This window comes from Hordeum vulgare, chromosome 5H (genome assembly GCF_904849725.1).
Source record: "Hordeum vulgare subsp. vulgare chromosome 5H, MorexV3_pseudomolecules_assembly, whole genome shotgun sequence".
In the NCBI taxonomy this organism is placed as follows: Eukaryota; Viridiplantae; Streptophyta; class Magnoliopsida; order Poales; family Poaceae; genus Hordeum; species Hordeum vulgare.
This window is the reverse complement of record NC_058522.1, coordinates 537,132,069-537,142,657: the sequence shown is the minus strand read 5'-3', so window position 1 is coordinate 537,142,657 and position 10,589 is coordinate 537,132,069.

The following is a 10,589-nucleotide window of genomic DNA, read 5'->3' as shown; positions in this document are numbered from 1 at the left end:
TTAGCCGATCTCAATGGTGTGCCCTGATGTGCATCGTCTCAGTTCTCATCATTGGTTTCTCCATGGATGCAGCTATGTACATAGACACAAACAGACCAGATGTGTTCATGGTGGGGTTCGGTCGTATGCCATCAAGGGAACTAAGAGGACATGCGGCAGGTGTGATCCTCAACATACAACATCTTCGACAACCTCAAGGGCGAGGAGATGGTGGACAGCTAGACCACGATGGAAGTGCTCCTTGGAAAACTCAAGGTAGTTTCTCGCGGTACTCACGTACGGAGATGGATACAGCTAGACCATACAGAGTTTTCTTTATTCCAATGTTTTGACATTCGGATTTCAGAGTAAAACACATTATGTCTACATCACTTCTTCTGATTTTTCTTTTTCCTTCTATAGTGCATTCATACATATCGTGCGTAAAGTGGTTTGAATTATTTGCTTATTCATACATGTACATGAAACACACGGTTCACAAGAAGCTGTTTCCAGGGATATACATGTATCCTCTTGCTTGCTGAGATCAAACATTTCAACTTTTATGTAGCAACTAAGGAATTTTGATACATATATTTCTTTACATCTGAGATAATTTTTAAGCTATGGTAGCACAAAGTAAAAAATTAATAATATTTGTAAGATTTATTTTTTTCTACTAATCAAATTCCAGTGTGTGCAGAATAGTTGTTTAGTAAAATTTATAGGACAACTGATAGTATATGTTCAATTAATGGTTCATGGTTTTCACTGAGGTAGGCCGATGCCAATTTCATGTATTCTGTTTCCCTGCATATTCACGTACAAGTATTATACCGAACCTGGCGCGGACGGTCCGGCGGGAGGGAGAGGCGGGGGCCGCGGAGGAGGGGAGGAGGAGGGGACTCCGGCGGCGTCGGGCGGGGGGCGGCGGGGGCCGGGGCCGGCGGCGCCTCGTCGTCCGGCGGCTGGCGGCGGGCCGGAGGGGGCGGCGCAGGGCGGCGCGGGGCGGGGCGGGCGAGGGGCGGCGCAGGGCGGGGCGGCGCGGGGCGGGCAAGGGGCGGCGTGGGAGAGCAGGGCGCGCGTGCACGGGACGGTGAGAGAGAGAAGGCGCGGTGAGAGAGAGAAGGCACGGGGGGATAAGGCAGGTGTATGGGGTTAGCCTCTTTGCCCTCAGCCAGCTGTCGGCAAAGACAGCCGTTAGTCTTTGCCCTCAGCTGGCTGTCGGCAAAGAAGGCCCCCGTTTTTTTTTTCTGGCCGAGGCGGTGACTGGGTTAGCCCCTATGCCGTCAGCCTTCCTATGCCGACCGCTTTTTTGTCCTTTGCCGTCAGCTGGCTACCGGCTTAGATAAAGCGGACGACATAGATTTTATTTGCCGTCAGCCCCTCCTATGCCGTCAGCATTTATTTTGGCTGAGGGCAAAGTCTCTTTGCCGTCAGCCCCGTAAAATTGCTGACGGCAAAGCTTAAAGCTGTCGGCAAACTAGCACATTCCAGTAGTGCATGTCACCACAAAAATTATTGTGTTATCATTTATCTACTCGAGGACGACCAGAAATTAAGCTTGGGGATGTTGATACGTCCCAAACGTATCTATAATTTCTCCTTGTTCCATGATCTTTTGGGTGACATTTTTATATGTTTTGCTACACTTTTATATCATTTTACACATATTTGGACTAACCTACTAACTCAGTGCACCCAGTGCCAGTTTCTGTCTGCTGATGTTTTATCTTGCACGGGCTTTTACCCAATTTTCCAAAGCCCAAAAAAATCCAAAAAAAAATTAAAAAATCAGCGAAACAGAAGCTTTCGGATCACCGAAGATGGCCAGAGGGGGCTAGGGGCTGGCGAGGCGACTTGCTGGCGCGGCGGGGCCCTAGGCCGCGCGAGGAGGCCGCCTGCATGGGACCCACCTTTTCTGATGCCCTCCTTTGGCCTATATTTAGAGTCCCGAGAGGAAACCCTTGGACAATTTCTAGAATCACAAATTTCTCCATCGTTCCGCCGCCGCAGCGCTTCCGAGATCGGGAGCGTCAAGAGACCTCTTCCCGGCACCCTGCCGGAGGGAGGATTGACCTCCGGGAGCTTCTCCACCGCCATGGACGCTTACCGGACATGCCGTGAGTAGTCTTCCTTGGACCATGAGTCCATGACCAGTAGCTATGTGATGTCTTCTCTCCAATCTTGTGCTTCAATGGTTAATCCTTGTGAGCTGCCCTACATGATCAAGGCATCTATGTAATTCTCTTGCTATTGCTATGCTCGGTTTGTTGGGATCCGATGGATTATGAGATTATGTTCATATTGTTATGAGTTATATATTTGATTATCCTTTTATATTATGTTCCTTGGTGATTCATGCATGTTCTTCGTTGCTATTTATTGCTTTATCCGAGTAGTAGATTGTAACTCCAAGAGGGAGCGTTATGCATGATTGTGGGTTCATGCCCCTCGATGTCTAGCTTGAGTGACAGAAACATGAGACTAGGGGATGTGTTGTTGCCACCAGGGAGAAAACAACGGTGCTTGTGAGCACGGTTGCAAGGATTGTTTACCTTACGCATAGTTCGTTAATGCAGTTGTCCCTTGCTTTGAGTTTACACTTTGGGTGGGGCTCGCAACTTAATACCGGTGAGATGTTCTGGATAGATATCTCAAGGTGGATGATTAGTAAGTAGATGCTCTTGAATAAACGGTCTACTTGTCTTGGCGTACTGCCCATTATTATTGAACCTCTAACTATCAAGTAGCATAATTAGCATTGTGGTCCGTTCATAATTCTGTCAATTGCCCAACTGTGATTTGTTTACCCAAGCATGGTTGTTTTTGAAAAGTGGGGGAGAGGAAAATGAGAAGCAAAAAAGTAAATGCAAGAGATGAGTTTGCAACACTTACTTGGATGAGTTCATGACTTGATCCTCCCCGGCAACGGTGCCATAAATCCTTCTGCTGCCTCTTGAGCTTGCGTTGGTCTTTCCCTTGAAGAGGAAAGGGTGATGCACCACAGGAGCAGTAAGTATTTCCCTCAGTTTGAGAACCAAGGTATCAATCCAGTAGGAGAATCCGGTCAAGTGTCCAGAGTACCTGCGCAAACACAATAGCTTGCACCCAACGCTATAAAGGGGTTGTCAGTCCCTTCAAGATTGATTGCAAAGTGAGATCTGAAGGCGGAAAGTGTAACGAAGTAAAAGTGTAAGGCTGAAAATATGATGTGAAGTAGACCCGGGGGCCATAGTGTTCACTAGAGGCTTCTCTCAAAATAGCAAATATTACGGTGGGTGAACAAATTACTATCGAGCAACTGATAGAACCGCGCAAAGTCATGACGATATCTAAGGCAATGATCATACATATAGGCATCACGTCCGAGACAAGTAGACCGATACTGTCTACATCTACTACTATTACTCCACACATCGACCGCTATCCAGCATGCATCTAGTGTATTGAGTTCATGACGAACAGAGTAACGCCTTAAGCAAGATGACATGATGTAGAGGGATAAACTCAAACCAATGATGTAAACCCCATCTTTTTACCCTTGATGGCAACAACATGATGCGTGCCTCGCTACCCCTTCTGTCACAGGGTGAGGTCACCGCACGGTATGAACCCAAAACCAAGCACTTATCCCATTGCAAGAATCATAGATCAAGTTGGCCAAACAAAACCCACAACTCGAAGAGAATTACAAGGATATGAAATCATGCATATAAGAGATCAGAAGAAACTCAAATAAGATTCATAGATAACCTGATCATAAATCCACAATTCATCGGATCTCGACAAACACACCGCAAAAGAAGATTACGTCGGATTGATCTCCATGAAGATCACGGAGAACTTTGTATTGAAGATCCAAGAGAGAGAAGAAGCCATCTAGCTACTAGCTATGGACCCGAAGGTCTATGGTGAACTACTCACGCATCATCGGAGAGGTCATGGTGTTGATGAAGAAGCCCTCCGTATCCGAATCCCCCCTCCGGCAGGGCACCAGAACGTGCCCCAGATTGGATCTTGTGGAGACAGAAGCTTGCGGCGGCGGAAAAGTATTTCCGTGGATCTCTCTCACAGTTTTGGATTTTTTAGGAATTTATAGGCGGAAGAGGTAGGGCAGATGAGCCACAAGGGTCCACAAGCCTGCTAGGCATGCCCCCCCTTGTCGCGCCTAGGGGGCTTGTGGGGTCCCCTAGTGGCCTCTGCCTTGGTTCTCACGTCCCCTGCGTATCTTCTGTTCCGGAAAAAATCTTTTTGGAAGTTTTATTCCGTTTGTACACCATTTAAAATCCTCCTCTGAAACGGGTCAAAAACACGGAAAAAAACAGGAACTGGCACTTGGCACTGAGTTAATAAGTTAGTCCCAAAAAAGATATAAAAGGCATACAAAACATCCAAAGTTTTACAGGATAATAGCATGGAACCATCAAAAATTATAGATGCGTTGGAGACGTATCAGTCCACGTCTTATGCTAGCACCAGGGTGGGAGACACCTACTTGTTGAGCCTAGTAGTCCTCTTGGTTCGATAAAACCTTACAGTTCCCTGTGAGGGAAAACTTGTTGCTGACTACATCTCAACCTTCCACTTGGGGTTACCAACGAGGTGCGAGAAGTATATACATGATCTCGTCATCACTATGCTACTTCCTTTGTGTTTGGAGGGAGATGCTAAAGCATGGTATGATGCACTACCATGTGGTTCCATTAAGAGTCCTCAAGATTTAGCTCAATCTTTTGTTGCTAAATACTCCCTCCGGTCCTTTTTACTCCGCATATTAGAATTGTATCAAGTCAAACTTTACAAAGTTTGACCAAATATATATTAAAAAATATCGACATCTACAATACCAAATACACATTTCATGAAACTACATTTCGTAATGAATCTGACAGTATTAATTTGGCATTGTGAATGTTGATATATGTTTCTATAAATTTGGTCAAAGTAGAGATACTTTGACTTCGGACAAAGCTAATATGCAGACTAAAAAGGACCGGAGGGAGTATTTTCCTGCTCATAAGCAACATGCTGCTTTACAAAGAATTTATAACTTTAAACAGTTGCAGGATGAGAACCTCCCTAAAGCTTGGGGGAGGTATTGCACTTTACTCAAGGCTAGACCAGGACATGGAGTCCCTAAGAATGAATTTCTTGATATATTTTATGCTGGTCTAACCGATGAATCTATAACCTATCTGGATAGTTGTGTTGGATGTGTTTTCAGGGAAAGAACACCGAACGATGTTGAAGAACTAATGGGCAAGATAGCTAAGAATCATGATGATTGGTCCGTTCCTGAACCACCTCCACCACCAAAGAAGATGGGTATGTTGGAATTATGCCCTAGAGGCAATAATAAATGTATAGTTATTATTATAATTCCTGTATCAAGATAATAGTTTATTATCCATGCTATAATTGTATTGAATGAAGACTCATTTACATGTGTGGATACATAGACAAAACACCGTCCCTAGCATGCCTCTAGTTGGCTAGCCAGTTGATCGATGATAGTCAGTGTCTTCTGATTATGAACAAGGTGTTGTTGCTTGATAACTGGATCACGTCATTGGGAGAATCACGTGATGGACTAGACCCAAACTAATAGACGTAGCATGTTGATCGTGTCATTTTGTTGCTACTGTTTTCTGCGTGTCAAGTATTTATTCCTATGACCATGAGATCATATGACTCACTGACACCATAGGAATGCTTTGTGTGTATCAAACGTCGCAACGTAACTGGGTGACTATAAAGATGCTCTACAGGTATCTCCGAAGGTGTTAGTTGAGTTAGTATGGATCAAGACTGGGATTTGTCACTCCGTGTGACGGAGAGGTATCTCGGGGCCCACTCGGTAATACAACATCACACACAAGCCTTGCAAGCAATGTAACTTAGTGTAAGTTGCGGGATCTTGTATTACGGAACGAGTAAAGAGACTTGCCGGTAAACGAGGTTGAAATAGGTATACGGATACTGACGATCGAATCTCGGGCAAGTAACATACCGAAGGACAAAGGGAATGACATACGGGATTATACGAATCCTTGGCACTGAGGTTCAAACGATAAGATCTTCGTAGAATATGTAGGATCCAATATGGGCATCCAGGTCCCGCTGTTGGATATTGACCGAGGAGTCTCTCGGGTCATGTCTACATAGTTCTCGAACCCGCAGGGTCTGCACACTTAAGGTTCGACGTTGTTTTATGCGTATTTGAGTTATATGGTTGGTTACCGAATGTTGTTCAGAGTCCCGGATGAGATCACGGACGTCACGAGGGTTTCCGGAATAGTCCGGAAACGAAGATTGATATATAGGATGACCTCATTTGATTACCGGAAGGTTTTCGGAGTTACCGGGAATGTACCGGGAATGACGAATGGGTTCCGGGAGTTCACCGGAGGGGGGCAATCCACTCCGGGGAAGCCCATAGGCATTTGGGGGGGTCACACCAGTCCTTAGTGGGCTGGTGGGACAGCCCACCAATCCCCTATGCGCCAAGAGAGAAAGAAATCAAAGGAAAAGAAAAAAAAAGGAAGAAGTGGGAAGGGGGAAGGACTCCCTCCCACCAAACCAAGTAGGACTCGGTTTGGGGGGGAGAGTCCTCCCCCCTGGCTCGGCCGACCCCTTGGGGATCCCTTGGACCCCAAGGCAAGGTCCCCCTCCCTCCTCCTATATATATGGGGCTTTTAGGGCAGATTTGAGACGACTTTCTCACGGCTGCCCGACCACATACCTCCATAGTTTTTCCTCTAGATCGTGTTTCTGCGGAGCTCGGGCGGAGCCCTGCTGAGACAAGATCATCACCAACCTCCGGAGCGCCGTCACGCTGCCGGAGAACTCTTCTACCTCTCCGTATCTCTTGCTGGATCAAGAAGGCCGAGATCATCGTCGAGCTGTACGTGTGCTGAACGCGGAGGTGCCGTCCGTTCGGTACTAGATCGTGGGACTGATCGCGGGATTGTTCGCGGGATTGTTCGCGGGGCGGATCGAGGGACGTGAGGACGTTCCACTACATCAACCGCGTTCTCTAACGCTTCTGCTGTACGATCTACAAGGGTACGTAGATCACTCATCCCCTCTCGTAGATGGGCATCACCATGATAGGTCTTCGTGCGCGTAGGAAAATTTTTGTTTCCCATGCGACGTTCCCCAACAGTGGCATCATGAGCTAGGTTCATGCGTAGATGTCTTCTCGAGTAGAACACAAAAGGTTTTGTGGGCGGTGATGTGCGTTTTGCTGCCCTCCTTAGTCTTTTCTTGATTCCGCGGTATTGTTGGATTGAAGCGGCTTGGACCGACATTACTCGTACGCTTACGAGAGACTGGTTTCATCGTTACGAGTAACCCCCTTTGCTCAAAGATGACTGGCAAGTGACGGTTTCTCCAACTTTAGTTGAATCAGATTTGACCGAGGAGGTCCTTGGATGAGGTTAAATAGCAACTCATATATCTCCGTTGTGGTGTTTGCGTAAGTAAGATGCGATCCTACTAGATACCCTTGGTCACCACGTAAAACATGCAACAACAAAATTAGAGGACGTCTAACTTGTTTTTGCAGGGTATGATTGTGATGTGATATGGCCGACGATGTGATGTGATATATTGGATGTATGAGATGATCATGTTGTAATAGAAATATCGACTTGCATGTCGATGGTACGACAACCGGCAGGAGCCATAGGGTTGTCTTTACACTAACGTTTGTGCTTGCAGATGCGTTTACTATTTTGCTAGGATGTAGCTTTAGTAGTAATAGCATAAGTAGCACGACAACCCTGATGGCAACACGTTGATGGATGATCATGGTGTGGCGCCGGTGACAAGAAGATCGTACCGGTGCTTTGGTGATGGAGATCAAGAAGCACGTGATGATGGCCATATCATGTCACTTATGAATTGCATGTGATGTTAATCCTTTTTGCACCTTATTTTGCTTAGAACGACGGTAGCATTATGAGGTGATCTCTCACTAAAATTTCAAGACGAAATTTTGTTCTCCCCGACTGTGCACCGTTGCTACAGTTCGTCGTTTCGAGACACCACGTGATGATCGGGTGTGATAGACTCAACGTTCACATACAACGGGTGCAAAACAGTTGCGCACGCGGAACACTCGGGTTAAGCTTGACGAGCCTAGCATGTGCAGACATGGCCTCGGAACACATGAGACCAAAAGGTCGATCATGAATCATATAGTTGATATGATTAGCATAGGGATGCTTACCACTGAAACTATACTCAACTCACGTGATGATCGGACTTGGGATAGTGTAAGTGGATCATGAACCACTCAAATGACTAGAGAGATGTACTTTTTGAGTGGGAGTTTAGCATGTAATTTGATTAAGTTGAACTCTAATTATATTGAACATAGTCTAAGTCCACTTTGAATATATTTGTGTTGTAGATCATGGCTCACGCAAGTGTCATCCTGAATTTTAATACGTTCCTAGAGAAAGCTAAGTTGAAAGATGATGGAAGCAACTTTGTAGACTGGGCTCGTAATCTTAAGCTAATCTTACAAGCTGGAAAGAAGGATTATGTCCTTAATGCTGCGCTAGGAGATGAACCACCCGCTACGGCTGATCAGGATGTTAAGAACGCTTGGTTAGCACGTAAGGAGGACTACTCAATAGTTCAATGTGCAGTCTTGTATGGCTTAGAACCGGGACTTCAACGTCGCTTTGAGCATCATGGAGCATTTGAGATGTTCCAGGAATTGAAGTTTATCTTTCAGAAGAACGTCCGGATCGAGAGGTATGAGACCTCCGATAAATTCTATGCTTGCAAGATGGAGGAAAACTCGTCTGTCAGTGAACATGTGCTCAAAATGTCTGGGTACTCAAACCGTCTAGCTGAACTGGGGATTGAACTCCCGCAGGAAGCTATCACTGACAGAATCCTTCAATCACTGCCGCCAAGCTATAAAGGCTTTGTGTTGAACTACAACATGCAAGGGATGAACAAGTCTCCCGGCGAGTTGTTTGCGATGCTGAAAGTCGCAGAGTCTGAACTCCGTAAAGAGCATCAAGTGTTGATGGTGAGCAAGACCACTGGTTTCAAGAGAAACGGCAAAGGCAAGAAGGGCGATTCGAAGAAGAGCGGCAAGCCTGTTGCCAATCCGCCGAAGAAACCCAAGTCTGGACCTAAGCCTGAAACAGAGTGCTTCTATTGCAAGGGTATGGGTCACTGGAAGCGCAATTGCCCCAAGTATCTGGCAGATAAGAAGGCGGGCAAAGAAAAATCAGGTATATTTGATATACATGTTATTGATGTGTACTTAACCGGCTCCCGTAGTAGTGCGTGGGTATTCGATACCGGTTCTGTTGCGCACATTTGCAACTCGAAGCAGGAACTGCGGAATAGACGAAGGCTGGCGAAAGACGAAGTGACGATGCGCGTAGGAAACGGTTCCAAGGTTGATGCAATCGTCGTCGGCACAGTGTCACTTCAACTACCATCGGGATTAGTGATGAACTTAAATATTGTTATTTAGTGCCTGCGTTGAGCATGAACATTATATCTGGATCTTGTTTATTGCGAGACGGTTACTCTTTTAAGTCTGAGAATAATGGTTGTTCTATTTCTATGAGTAACATCTTTTATGGTCATGCACCGAATGTGAGAGGATTGTTCATATTGAATCTTGATAGAGATACGCATATACATAACATTGAGACCAAAAGAGTTAGAGTAAACAATGATAGCGCCATATTTTTGTGGCACTGCCGCTTGGGTCATATTGGTGTAAAGCGCATGAAGAAACTCCATGCTGATGGACTTTTGGAGTCACTTGACTTTGATTCACTTGACACGTGCGAACCATGCCTCATGGGCAAGATGACTAAGACTCCGTTCTCCGGAACAATGGAGCGTGCAAGTGACTTGTTGGAACTCATACATACCGATGTGTGTGGTCCAATGAGCGTGGAGCCACGCGGCGGATATCGTTATTTTCTCACCTTCACTGACGATTTAAGTAGATATGGTTATGTCTACTTGATGAAGCACAAGTCTGAAACATTTGAAAAGTTCAAGCAATTTCAGAGTGAAGTGGAAAATCATCGTAACAAGAAGATCAAGTTCCTACGGTCTGATCGTGGGGGTGAATATCTGAGTTTCGAGTTTGGTACTCACTTAAGACAATGTGGAATTGTCTCGCAGTTAACACCGCCTGGAACACCACAGCGTAATGGTGTGTCCGAACGTCGTAATCGTACTTTGTTAGAAATGGTGCGATCTATGATGTCTCTTACTGATTTGCCGTTATCGTTTTGGGGTTATGCATTAGAAACAACTGCATTCACTTTAAATAGGGCACCATCGAAATCCGTTGAGATGACACCATACGAACTGTGGTATGGCAAAAGACCAAAGTTGTCGTTTCTTAAAGTTTGGGGATGTGATGCTTATGTCAAAAAGCTTCAGCCTGAAAAGCTGGAACCCAAAGCGGAAAAGTGCGTCTTCATAGGTTACCCAAAAGAGACAGTTGGGTACACCTTCTATCTCAAATCCGAGGGCAAAGTGTTTGTTGCTAAGAACGGAACTTTTCTCGAGAAGGAGTTTCTCTCGAGAGAATTGAGTGGGAGGAAGATAGA